The following is a 14857-nucleotide window of genomic DNA, read 5'->3' on the forward strand; positions in this document are numbered from 1 at the left end:
TACAGTTCTAGCTACATCACTAATAACCTCTGGATAAGCATGGATGACTTCTTCTGTAGTCAGTTTTGATGAGCGGTCATACTTTTCCACTTCTTGGTTAATCCATTTGAAAAATCTTGCTGAAATTTCTTTGTTTGGACCAGTACTGTAGAGTCGGAGTTGATACTTTTTACCCACTCCGATGCCAGTAACCCAATAATTGCTTCTGACTCCGACTCCACAGCCCTGTGCCAGAATAATTTTTACAGTTTTTGGCAAATGTTTTGCTGTCTCGACACAATTAAATTATAGATAATCTTTTTTGCTGAACTTGCTGTTTTGCAGGACTTTGACTTGAAGTCGTGCAATTCAGACGTAAACTGCAAAGATAAGAATTCAAACTTTGGACTTCAAAGAGAAAACTTAAGCACAATCTGCATATTAAATAATGAACATAAGGCTTTTTTTACTGGAACTCCAACATTTGTTAACAATCACACACTGGCTGAAACTGCTTGTCCCAAGCAAGGTTTTGGCAAACCAGAGCCTAACCCAGCAACACAGGGTGCAAGGCTGGAGGCGGAGGGGACACACTCAGGACAGTACACCAGTCCATCACAAGGCACCCCAAGCAGGACTTGAACCACAGACCCACCAGAGAGCAGGACCTGGCCAAACCCACTGCACCACCACAGCCCACCTTGTTAAATACACACACACACATTTTCAGAAGCGCTTGTCCCATACGGGGTTGCGGGGAACCGGAGCCTACCCGGTAACACAGGGCGTAAGGCCAGAGGGGGAGGGGACGCACCCAGGACGGGACACCAGTCCGTCACAAGGCACCCCAAGCGGGACTCGAACCCCAGACCCACTGGAGAGCAGGTCCCGGTCCAACGCACTGCGCCATCGCACCCCCCTTGTTAAATAAATAAATTAAAAAAAAGAAAATCACACCAAATGTCATATTGTGTATTATGGGTAATTTTAAAGTCTTGAGTTTCTAATCACTGCCCACTAGTATCTGGTTAAATTTTGCTTTGAAAATAGCATAATAATAGAAATGTACCTCTGATTATTGCTTCTATAATCACTGATAACAGATGAAAAATCTGTATGCTCCACCCACTCAAATTTCTATTCCATTTCTGAGTCCAGAAATGAAGGACATTTTTGCTCTACAACAGAGAAGTCTTAGAAAAATACACCACTGATGAAAATACTATAATATATGTTTGTATATGTATATGAATATGTATATATGTGGGCATACATATATATGTATTTTTCTCTGCTTTCAGCTTATTTCTAACTAAAAAGATGAGAAAAATAAAATTGTATGTATAAAAAAAGTCACCTTTTACACCTTCTCATTTATGGTTTTTAGTTAAACTAGGTCTGACAGTTCAATTTCATTTAATAAGATGGCAAAAATATGTAGACAAGATACCACACTAGCTGTAAGAGGACCTTGGAGGCATAGACCAAAGACTGTGTTACTTGAAGGTGAGAGGGGAGCCATCTTTCAATTCAATTCAGATCAATTCAAGTTAATTCAAATAATTTTTATAGAGCACTTTTCTCACACAGTGACACAGAGTGCTGAACAAAGGATTAGAGAAATAATACAAATAAATGGTTGGCTATACATTAAATTATTACAATAACTATGTAATTTTTAAAGCTGTGAGTAAGCCTCCTACTGGCCACAGAGGAAAGGAACAAAAAACTCTCAGTCGAAATGCAAGGGTGAAAAGAGCCTCCGAGGAACCCATGTGTCAGTGGCTGCCCACCCTTCCTGGACATCCTAGATTGAAAAACTTTAGTCAATGTGCAGTTTTTTTGTATTATGGTTGCTATGTGCTAATAACCCAGTTCATGCCCCTGTTCACTTAAGCATGTCTTGTCCACCGTGACATGCAGTCATCATCATGAAAACGACCTTTAACCCGTGCAATTGTATATCATACATGTAGAAAACATACATAACAGCTGAGAAAAAATTGTGTCTCAGTCTTTGGTCCAACAGCTGTAAAAGCACTCTGAAGTGAAAATGACTGCTTCTGATAAGTTATGAATGAATGAATAAATGAATGAATGAATGAATGAAAGAATGAATGAAATTGTCTTTTTCACAGCAGCATACAATGTGCATACATACACACATAAATAACCAAACACATGAATAAGGAGAAAAATAAATATTATCCATACAACAAAGAGTTTGCTTTTTGAATACACACATTTTCTGAACCGCTAGGCTCATACGGGGTCGCGGGGAACCGGAGCCTACCCGGCAACACAGGGCGTAAGGCCAGAGGGGGAGGGGACACACCCAGGACAGGACGCAAGTCCATCGCAAGGCACCCCAAGCAGGACTCGAACCCCAGACCCACTAGAGAGCAGGGCCCAGTCCAACCCACTGCGCCACCGCGCCCCCACACCCCGAGGCTTTTTTGAGTACATTTGAGTGTATCATGGATTTTGTGGTGCAGGTCACGAAAATCACCTCAAAATGTTCCTGTCACAAACCATTTTCTTGAAATCAGCTGTTTTTGTAATTTGCTCTCTTATTATAAGTCTACTAATATGATGCTCACGAATTAAGCCGTTTTGTTTAGTCCAGGCATTCTTGGACACGCATTCAGTGCAGGCAGCACAATGTGCAATGGAAATCCACAAATCAGATATGTCATCAATGACAAACGGTTCTAAGACCTCCTAGTGGGACTTCGGAAAATTGCATGGAGGGCATTCGGGTATTGCTTAGAATTTTATTGGAAACTACAGAGCAACAGAGTACTCCTAGCTGATTGACAACATGCTTGAAGCATACAAAATCGCGAACTGCATGAAACTGAAGATTCATTTTCACTCACACTCATTTTCCCACATTCATTGTCACTGAAGATTCATTTTCTGCATTCACGCTTGGGCTACCCTGCTAATTTTAGTGCAGTGAGTGATGAACACGGAGAAAGGTTTCATCAGGACAGTATCAGCGTATCGGTACAAACAAAACTGAGGAGCAAAACGTTTTTAGATCGGTTGAACTAATGCAATATGTCAGCATCATTATGCATTTAAAATGTTTAATTTCATGTTTCTCCATATTTGTACATAATACAGTCAGTCTGAAACTATAATTGTGTTTAGCTTATATAAACTATCATAATCACCAACATTTTTTCAGGAAGCAAAGCTTTCTAAAAAAAATTCTTGTCCAATGTTGTCCTTGAGTTACCGTGTGATTCACGGTGATAATAACCAAAATACTCCTTTACTAGGTGCACTGATACTGCAGGGCTCTGAAGGTGCTTTATAAGCTCATTCTGAACATGAACAGAGCTGTCCTTAGCTGTAATGGAATTCCTTGGAGCGTTGCAGAATTGTAATGGCTTCCAGCTTCCCATCAGCACAGACTGAAACACATGCCTTGCAAGCAGACTGTAGCTTTGGAGGTGGAGGTGGGAAGGTTGTTGCTATCGACAGCTTAGTTCATAGACAATGTAAGGCATCAGACAAAGTACATTCACTATTTATGATGCCTTTGGCTGAGTATTACGACAGCATTACATTACATTTATTCATTTAGTAGACGCGTTTCTCCAAAGCGACGTACATCTCAGAGAAAACGGAAACAGCAGTACAGCAGTATGAAAATGTGTATTGCTTAATTGTAAAATTAGAATTGAAGCAATTGAGAAGAGTTTGGTGGTACAGCAGGTTTGCCTGGGGCCTAGTGTGTGGTGGGTCGGGGGGTCGAGTCCTGCTTTTGGTGCCTTGCGGCAGACTGGCATCCTATCCGGGGTGTGTCCGGCCTTGTGCCCTGAATTAGGCTCCATGACTCCACTTGGGAAAAGCGGTTGTAGACGTTGTGTGTGTGTGTGTGTGACTGACACCAGGCTAATACAATACGCAGAATTTCACGTAATTTAATCTTATTTGTATCTTAAAAGCAGAAGCGTTCGTTTTTTAAATGCATCTGGGTTATGCAACTTGTCCTCTTGCTCTAAGGTATCAAATTTTTTGCTGTTATTTCTGGGCCACGACATGAGAGAAGAAAACCTACTCAATCCAGGATTACGCATAACCGGATTTAAAAAAAGAGACTTCCAGAATCCTCTGTCCTATCCTTGTTTCTAGCTGGCTCCATGTATGGCCCATCTTCTTCATGTCTGCCTGGAGGTCCCATTGCCAGGTATATGTGTTCCCTCCCTTTCCATCCCCATGCCCTGTGTTGCCGGGGTAGGTTCCGGCTCCTCGCAACCCTGCTGGGGACAAGCGGTTTCAGACTCTGTGTGTGTGTGTGTAAATATTAAACAATGCATTGACATTTATTTATTGAGCAGACGCTTTTCTCTAAAGCAACTTCCACTGAACTCTATATAGTGTCATCAGCCCACACACCTTATTCACCATGGTGACTTACAATGTACTATGCATTACTTACAATGAGTCACTCATCCATACATCAGTGGAACACACTCTCTCATTTACACACTGCAGAATAAGGCAGCTCTGTCCTATACCTGTTAAAAGTATAATTGCGCTGCAATTTCAATCAATATATTACTTTTTAAAGTAACCGAGAGAACAGATTGTTATACGAATCAAAATATGTGTTGGTGAAAAAAGTGGCACTGTACGTAAGGTAGGGTAGGGAGTGGGACCCTAGAGATGCGATCCAAAATGCAAAAGCAGGTGTTTTTGACAGTAAGTGTTTGTTGGTGAATTCTTTACCTGTTGGCAGTATATACAATACAACTGGATTTGTACAGGTGGGAGAGAGTAATACTGTGCAAGAGCGGACGTATCTTGGTAGGTGGGGCAATACACAGGACTGGAAGCTGCTGGCTGCTGTGGGCAAACTGCTCCAGGTGCCACAGGTTATTGTGGTTACTTCATTATATCCAAACATAGTGTTATATTCCCTGTATGAGCAGATTGTACACTGTGTAGAAATAACAGTGCTATCTGAGGATGCTCTTGGGGAGGTATATGAGCAGAAAATGTTAAAGTATGCAGATATGATGGGAGAGGCAAGAGACTGATAAAGGTAGGTGTCAGTGGGTTTGTGGCTTCTCAGCTATGTCGTTGTTGGGAGAATTTGGTGTTAGAAGCCATTTGTTAAGGGTGGTGGTGAAGGACCTGTCTAAGGCTGCTGAGAAGGTGAGTCAGTGGTTATGCTTGAGAAAAGAGAAGGAAAGTTGGGGTTACAGGTCAGAGGGAGGTGTGTGATGGTCATTAAAATTAGTGGAAGGTGGCTAGCAAGCTAGGCAGCTGTTGATAATGTAAGAAGGCGTGGCCTTGTTAATTGGGTTGGTTTAAGTTTGTGGAATGGTGCATTTCAAGTTCAAGCTGTTTTGATTGTTTTTTTTTTATTTTTTATTCTTTTTTATTTGCAGCTTTTGTTAGCATGTATGGAGTAATCTGTGATGATTTAAGTTTGTGGAGTTGGTCTGTTTCTAGCAATTGATTGTATGTATAGAGGTGTGGTATTATTTAATTGGGGTGGTTGAGTTTGTGGGATTGCTGCATTTCTTAAGGGTGAAGGACATCTAACATGTGTGGAGGTGGTTGGGATACCAGACTGCACTGTTGAGCCAACCTGAGGTGGCGTGGGTCTAATTCAATGAAACACCAACGAAGGGAGGTGCCCACTTGACAAGTTCGATGAAATACCCATGTTGGCATTTTGGTTGATGTGGTTGTTCAGGGAGGAAATGAAGCCCTTGGTCTTGACTCATGGAGATGTATGATGACAATGCTGGAGGTTTTTTTTTTATGTAGATTCATGGTGAAGTTGGTTGGACTGGGTCCTTGTGTACAGCCATTGTAATATATGCCTGGGTTATAACATCTTGTCCTGTGTATGTTGAATGTCAATAAATTAAAACCAAATCAATTATTGTAAGTGAAAAAGTGACACAGAGTGTTGAACAAAAGTTTAAGACAAATATATAACTGGCTATATATTAAATTACAATACCCATGCAATTATTAAAGCTGTATGTAATCTTACTTCAAATGAAGAAAAGGAGCTCAACTTCCAACTGAAAGGGAAGTGAGAAAAAAACCTCTGAGGGGATTTTATTAGAACCATTTATCATTGACTTAAGTCAATTTACAGCTGTTAATAACTTTGTAGCTGAGGGCAAATAACTTGATATCCCAGTTCGCAAAGGTACATCTTATCAACGTGGGGTGCTGCTATCACAGCATGCCAGCTGCCTCAGGTTTCATCATAGGAAAACAATACTCAGCAAGAAAGAAATGGTTAGTAATTGATGATTTCATTGTCATGAGCAGGGGGGGTTCAGGAAAGTGAAGGACTCAAATGCAGGCTCATGATATTCATCAGCAAAGAAGACAGGCAAGTACGTAGTCAAAGTCTAGGTGAGGGTAAGTCAAACGTCAATCATCTTCCAAGGAGAAAAAACGGGCTCAGGGTCCAGAAGGTACAAGCAATAGGTCAAACCAGAGAACACCACAACAAAGAGGCATGGAAACCAAAGGCACACAGCACATTGCAGTGGCTGAGAAATGAGGATCCACATCATTGGAGCTGGTGGGTCTTTCCTTTATATGCTGCTCCTTTGATTTGGTGCAGGTGTTGTCAATGTGCTGATGGACAGGGCGTGACATTCATGAGATTATAGAGTTTTATTCAGAGAGGAAAAAAAAATGACATGTCAGTAGTCTTTCTGCCTTCCTTTCCACTGTCTCAAGTCTTGTAATGGTTCTAATTGTCTACACCTGGTGCCCATTTTGCATCTGCAGCTTCACTTCTGGGGTAGTGGACTCCCAAAGTGACCTCTGGATCCCTCCAGAAAAGTATGTTTAAAGAGATGATATATTTTGTGCAACTAGTTCAAAATAGGAAAGTAGATGCAATACAGAATATAAACTGAAAAAGAGAAACCCATGAAGGTGCCCCATACTAAAAGTACAAACAACCCTTGTGAGCAAGGTGGGGTGTGGTGGTGCAGCGGGTTTGAGCAAGTCCCACTTTCTGGTGGGTCTGGGGTTTGAGTCCTGCTTGGGGTGCCTTAGGAGGGGCTGGCGTCCCGTCCCGTCCCGGGTGTATCCCCTCCCACTCCGGCCTTGCGCCCTGTGTTGCCGGGTTAGGCTCCGGTTCGCCACAACCCCACTCGGGACAACCGGTTTCAGATAGTGTGTGTGTGTGTGTGCGCTTTGTGAACACACAATTTTTTCCAGACTGACATCACCACTTATATAACAGCCCAGGGAACCCAGCTGGGGTTTGTTTGTGCTACATTCGTCATTCTTTGTAATGTTTAAAGTAACACAATCGCTCTTATGAGTTTTAATGATAGATATGTTGTACCCACCCTCCCTCTATCACACCGGCATTACTCAGTGAGGGTAGTATTGCCAAAAAGAGGGAGTGTTGGGTCTATTGATTTCTCGGATGGCAGAGACAGAAGTACAATGCCAGTGAAAGAGTTTAACGTTCTCATGCAAAGTGCAGGCAATTTACAAAATTTAAAATCTAAACACAGACCATAACACATTGTACAAGTACCCACCTTCAACACTGAGACAAAGATATAGCTAAGCAGGCAGCATGGTGGCACAGTGAGTAGTGCTGCTGTCTCACAGTGGCTGGGTGGTGTGAGAGGATATGGGCTCAATCCCTGCTCAGTCTGTGTGGAGTTTGTATGTTCTCCCTGTGTCTGCCTGGGTTTCTTTCGGGTGCTCTGGTTTCCTCCCACAGTCCAAAGACATGCTGTTCAGGTTCCTCCATAGTGTGTGAGTGACACAGAGAGTGTATATATGTTCCACTGATGTATGGATGACTGGCTCAGTATAAGTAGTGTATCTAGCAGTGTAAGTTACCATGGTGAATAAGGTGTGTGGGCTAGTAACACTACATATCCATTGTAAGTTGCTTTGGAGGAAAGTGTCTGCTAAGTGAATAAGTGTAAGCATACCCCCCTCCTCCAGCCACCTTATATCCCACAAGCTTCAGCCCTCTTTGACTATACCATATTTAAAAGATTATATACCATGACCTACAAAAAAAGAATAACATAAAATGAAGAATAAAATACATTATATGTAAATGTTCATTTGACAAATATATCCAAAAACAGATGTATTTCATACTCCCAATTGCTATCATCAATTTTCAACACATTTCAAAACCCCTGCCATAATAGTATTGTGGCACGCCGGGGCAGATGGAGAGGAGGAAAGGGAGAGGGAAAGATTCACTACACCTGGATCTAATAATGAACCCTATTTCTACTCTTGCGCCCAACAGTGAAGAAAGGAGATGGAGAAGGAGGCCCAGGGCACGTACACCGAGCATGAGACAATGACAACCTCGCCCAGCCCCGACCAAACCCGAAGACCCCCCCTCGTCGTACCAGTTCCCAGTTCCCCCCTTGCCCCCCCTTTCTTTCCCTGTGATTCAATGCACTGTTGGTCTGTCTCCTGGGACCAATAAAAGAACACAAGAGCACGTACCTGGTCTCTGGCGTCTCGTGTTACAAGTATGTTTTCCAAAAAGGGTGGGTACTTCCTATGATGCACTACAAAGCCAATCCAAATAGTTTTCATCCATTTGGGAGTGAGGAAACCAGTACCTTGCAGGCCAAAGCTGTAGTTTTGCAAAAAAAAAAAAAAAAAGAAAAAAACCCTTAGGTAGTGGCTTCAAATAGATCTATTCGCTGTTGATCAGAATCTGTATTTAATCCCAGTATCCACAAGAGCTCTTTTTGTGTAGACATGAAGTGACACTGCGTTAATCTCAATGATTGTGTGTACAAGTAGCTTGCAGTGAAATGGTAATCCATTCAAGTTTTGTCTGTTTCACACTTATGCTTCTGCAGCGCTTAGTGCTCATGAAATTAAGTGCAAAATAAATACTCAAGATAGAATTACACTAACATTTAAAAATACATAGGGGGGTGCAGAAAGTTTGGCCAGGGTCCACCATGTGGTGGGTCTGGGGTGTGAGTCCTGCTTGGGGTGCCCTGTGATGGACTGGCGTTCCCTCCGGGGTGTGTCCCCTCCCCCTTCAACCTTGCTCCCTGTCTTGCCGGGTAGGCTCCGGTTCATCGCGACCCTGCCTGGGCCAGGCAGTTGTAGACTGTATGTAAAAATAAATGTACTTTTGGACGAATATGTATTGTAATATAAAAATAAATTCTCTGTGCTTCAAGTCTTGAATGAATAGAATTTGCTTTGTCTCAAGCTTATTTCTTTAATATTTTTGAGTAAGGCGAAGCAGAAGGTGGTGTGTAGGCAGATATCCTTTCATATGGATATGAAGGGCATTGTCCGGTTCGATGGGGCTTCTTCAGACTCATTCTATATCTGAAATGGTGTGAAACAGGGCTGTGTCCTTGCCCCCGCCCTCTTCGGCATCTTCTTTGCTGTCATGCTTAGACATTCTTTTGAACAGTCGGCTGAACGGGTGTACCTCCATACAAGATCAAGTGGCAGTGGCTTTCAGGTGTGAGAGAATGAACCTCCAGAGTTAGGCAAGATTTCATAAGGGACTTGTTGTTTGCTGACAATGCCGCACTGGCCACTCACTCACAGAAGCGGCTGCAGAAGCTCATGGACCAGTTCTCCAAAGCATACTTGGACTGAAAACGGCCAACGTGATGGGACAAGGCATTGGGAGTCCCCTTTCAATTACAGTCTTAGACTACGAACTGGTAGTGCACCAATTTACCTACCTTGGCTCTGCAATTACTGACAGCCTCTCTCTGGACTCAGAGATCGACTGGAGGATCGGCCAAGCTGCTGTATCGAAACTACTGAAGCGGTGCAGAGAGCAGCTAATACTATCATCGCCAGAACTGCTTATGCTGGCTAAGACCAAACTAGAGGGTACTATGGATGCCCGGATATTCTTCAATTTTTTTATTGAAAAATTACATAAAGTTCATCATTAGTAATAGAAGTAGAAATACATTGTTTATCTTTGAGTTTAGCAGTTAAGTAAGTGATCGTATTAAACAAGAAGCAAGGGTTTTTTCTTATTTTTATAAGTTAATTTTGCGTAATATTCGGATCTGGCATGAAGAAATGCTTTTCTCTTTTTTTTAGACAATCGGGACCAGGGTACATAATAAATGTGCAGTTTAGCTGAACGCCAGTTATTACGCCGCTTTATTCGTATCACACAGGATTGCACCCAGAAAACAGCAGAACAATCAGCCTCGGAAGATAGGTGAGGAGAACATCTCTCAGTTGGAAGTTCCTTGGCCATTTGTGTCGGAGCAGGTGCTTTTATACTGTGTCTCCAGGGTTGTCACCAGGGGGTCATGGTGGTCGTCTAGCACGGTATTGCCAAGCGCACAGTTGTCAGGCGCACCAGGGGCACCAGTGGCAGTGACACCTGTCAGTCTGGATCTGGAAGTTCCGCAAGATCTAAGCCCTGTCATTCTCAATTGTTGGATTGTCTCTTGGGTCTCCTTGTAGAGTCTGTACCTTGGGTCCTGCCTGGTATGGTAGACCTTGTATTGATCTGGTGCTTAGATTCTGTTCCTGAGCTGCTATAATTAATGCCTCAATGCTGTCTTTCAGTGCAGTCCTTTATGCTTCTAGCCTCTGCTTCTCTGGTACACACCTGTCATCTTGTACGGAATGCAGGAAGCCTTTGTTTCGCGGTCTCCAGGGCTTCACCTGTGGACATTTCACTGTATTTCTTTAGCACCTGATGCCTGTTCTTGATCTTAACACCATCCTCTACTTGAACCAGTCTACTGCTGTCCTGGCATGCTGCCTTTATCCTGGTCTCTTCTCTTAAGTCTCCATGGGGGGTAGTGCCTGCCATTGGGTTCCTTTCTGACCTTATAGCCAAGCATCTCAAGGGTCACTACTGCTGTTCTATATTCCAGGTCATTGGTTTCTGTGATAGTAATTGCGGGGATATTGAGCATTGCTGTATTGACCTCTGCTAGCATAGCATCTGATGGTTTCTTCTTATCCAGCTTGGGTAGTCTGACTCAGGACATTCTTACCAGATGCCTGATGACAAAAGGAAGCCACATTTACTCAAAGTGCTAAGGCAGATGCTCATCATTCTTGCCTTTTCCAATGCTTCCACTAGTTTAGGAGGTAGGCTCAAGACAGAACCTACCCTATTCACAAAGTCGTTGAGTCTGCAGGTCTAACCAGCAGAAATGCTCCCTGAGCAGACAACAGCATGAAATATGACACTGGAACCTACAGCCTGATAGAAAATTTGTAGTAATTTTCCCACACACATTAAACAACTTCAGCCATTTAACAGAACATCCTTTCTTATACGGTGCATCCATGTTGTTTAACTAGTCGTTTGTTGTTGATATGGACTCCCAGGTACTTATAGGAGCAAAAAACCTCCACATCTATACTCTTGATAATAGCCTGACAGTCAAAAATCCCGGAAGCAGTGTGTTCTGTTGCAGGTGTTGCACTGCTTCACTTGTCCCACGAGTCACTCAGTTCTAGTCACCTTGGCATCAACAGAAGTTTTTATATAGTGTCAGAGAGGTTCTGGTGGCCCACAATAGGAGAAACATTCAATAATTTGTGGCAGCTTGAACCTCCCATTTAAAATCCAAAGTGCTCACAGAAATACCCACTTGACTCTTAGACCCATTTCTGACTCTTAGACTTAATAGGCCCTTGTCACACAACTCTGTCAACTGCATAGCGAGTCTGCCAAAATCAGATGGCTGGTTTTCAGTTCAATTGTAGCTTGTCACGCACCCAGGAACAAGTGGAGCAACAACATCTGCGCTCAGTTAAGAAGACACGGATAAAAGGAGCTCCATGTCCACCCATTGATGCAGATTCTTCTGTCATGCTGAGGATAGGCAGGCTGGAGACAGGTGAGTAGTGGACCCAGTTGTGGTTGGTTTTAATCTTTTAATGAGGTTTGTAGGACAGGACACAATCAAGGTCAGGGACAGGCAAAGGTCTTTCCAGGCGTGATCGTCACAACATAGGCAATCCAAACTGGCAAGGACTGAAAACCAGGAACGAGAACAAGCAAGAGACTTAGCAAGATGGGCGGCACGGTGGCACAGCGAGTAGCGCTGCTGTCTCACAGCACCTGGGTGGTGCAAAAGAATGTGGGTTTGATCCCTGCTCAGTCTCTATGGAGTTTGTATGTTCTCCTTGTGTCTGTGTGGGTTTCCTCCCAAAGACATGCTGTTCACCTTATCGTGGTGGAGGGGTTTGAGTGCCTGAATGAGTCCAGGAGCTATGTTGTCTGGGGCTACATGCCCCTGGTAGGGTCTCCCATGGCAGACAGGTCCTGGATGACAGACGAGACAAAGCGCGGTTCAAAAACCCCTTATGACAAAAAAATCAAGGCGTCCGTTTACCCCGCCCGGTATGGGGTCACCGGGGCCCCACCCTGGAGCCAGGCCTGGGGGGGGGGCTCGCATGCGAGCGCCTGGTGGCCAGGTCTATGCCCACGGGGCCTGGCCGGGCTCAGCCCGAAGCCACAACGTGGAGCCGCTCTTCGGTGGGCTCACCACCTGCCGGAGAAACCATAAGGGGCCGGTGCGTTGTGATTTGGGCGGTGGTCGGGGCCGAGTGCCCGGCCGACCCAAACCTCGGGCGCCAACTCTGGTTTTTGGGACTTGGAATGTCACCTCACTGGCGGGGAAGGAGCCTGAGCTGGTGCGGGAAGTTGAGAGATACCGTCTAGATATAGTCGGGCTCACTTCCACTCACAGCTTGGGTTCTGGAACCACTCTACTCGACCGGGGGTGGACTCTCCACTATTCTGGCGTTGCCCAAGGTGAGAGGCGGCGGGCTGGTGTGGGCTTATTAATAGCCCCCCAGTTCAGCCGCCATGTGTTGGAGTCTACCCCGGTGAATGAGAGGGTCATCTCCCTACGCCTTCGGGTCAGGGAACGGTCTCTCACTGTCGTTTGTGCTTATGCGCCTAGCGGCAGTGTAGAGTACCCGGCCTTTTTAGAGTCCCTGGGGGGCGTGCTGGAAAGCGCTCCCACTGGGGACTCTGTCGTTCTACTGGGGGACTTTAACGCCCACGTGGGCAGCGACAGTGATACCTGGAGGGGCGTGATTGGGAGGAACGGCCTCCCTGATCTGAACCAGAGCGGTGAGTTGTTATTGGATTTCTGTGCTAGTCGCGGTTTATCCATAACGAACACCATGTTCATGCATAAGGGTGTCCACCAGTGCACTTGGCACCAGGACACCCTAGGTCGGAGGTCGATGATCGACTTTGTAGTCGTTTCTTCTGACCTTCGGCCATATGTCTTGGACACTCGGGTGAAGAGAGGGGCTGAGCTGTCAACTGATCACCACCTGGTGGTGAGTTGGATTCGATGGCGGGGGAAAAAGCTGGACAGACCTGGCAGGCCCAAACGCATAGTGAGGGTCTGTTGGGAACGTTTGGCGGAGGCCCCTGTCAGAGAGGTCTTCAACTCCCACCTCCGACAGAGCTTCAACCAGGTCCCGAGGGAGGTGGGGGACATTGAGTCTGAATGGACTATGTTCCGCTCCTCCATTGTCGGTGCGGCTGTTCGGAGCTGCGGCCATAAGGTCTCCGGTGCCTGTCGCGGCGGCAATCCCCGAACACGGTGGTGGACACCGGAAGTAAGGGATGCCGTCAAGCTGAAGAAGGAGTTCTATCGGGCCTGGCTGGCTCATGGGACTCCTGAAGCAGCTGACGGGTACCGACGGGCCAAACGGAGCGCGGCTCTGGCAGTCGCCGCGGCAAAAACTCGGGCTTGGGAGGAGTTCGGTGAGGCCATGGAGGAAGACTTTCGGTCGGCCTCAAAGAGATTCTGGCAAACCGTCCGGCGACTCAGAGGGGGGAAGCGGTGTTCCACGAACACTGTTTACAGTGGAAGTGGTGCGCTGCTGACCTCAGCTGAGGATGTTCTCGGGCGGTGGAAGGAGTACTTTGAGGATCTCCTCAATCCCTCCGACACGCCTTCCGTAGAGGAAGCTGAGGCTGGGGACTCGGAGGGGGACTCGTCCATTACCCTGGCTGAAGTTGCTGAGGTAGTCAAAAAACTCCTCGGTGGCAAGGCTCCGGGGGTGGATGAGATCCGCCCCGAGTTTCTCAAGTCTCTGGATGTTGTGGGGCTGTCTTGGCTGACACGCCTCTGCAGCATCGCGTGGAGTTCGGGAACGGTGCCTCTGGACTGGCAGACCGGGGTGGTGGTCCCTCTTTTTAAGAAGGGGGACCGGAGATTGTGTTCCAACTACAGGGGGATCACACTCCTTAGCCTCCCTGGGAAAGTCTATGCCAGGGTACTGGAAAGGAGAATCCGACCGATAGTCGAACCTCGGATTCAGGAGGAGCAATGCGGTTTTCGCCCTGGCCGTGGAACACTGGACCAGCTCTATACCCTCACTAGGGTGTTGGAGGGTTCGTGGGAGTTTGCCCAACCAGTCCATATGTGTTTTGTGGACCTGGAGAAGGCATTCGACCGTGTCCCTCGTGGCATCCTGTGGGGGGTGCTTCGGGATTATGGGGTTCGGGGCTCGTTGCTACGGGCTGTTCGTTCCCTGTATGACCGGAGCAGGAGCTTGGTTCGCATTGCCGGCAGTAAGTCAGACCTGTTCCCGGTGCATGTTGGACTCCGCCAGGGCTGCCCTTTGTCACCGATTCTGTTCATTATTTTTATGGACAGAATTTCTAGGCGCAGTCAGGGAACGGAGGGTGTCTGTTTTGGTGGCCGCGAGATCTCGTCTCTGCTTTTTGCGGACGATGTGGTCCTGTTGGCTTCATCAAGTCAAGACTTGCAGCGTGCACTGGGGAGGTTTGCAGCCGAGTGCGAAGCGGCGGGGATGAGAATCAGCACCTCCAAATCCGAGGCCATGGTTCTCAGTCGGAAAAAGGTGGATTGCTCCCTCCGGG

The sequence above is a fragment of the Scleropages formosus genome, chromosome 25, assembly GCF_900964775.1.
Source record: "Scleropages formosus chromosome 25, fSclFor1.1, whole genome shotgun sequence".
Classification (NCBI taxonomy): Eukaryota; Metazoa; Chordata; class Actinopteri; order Osteoglossiformes; family Osteoglossidae; genus Scleropages; species Scleropages formosus.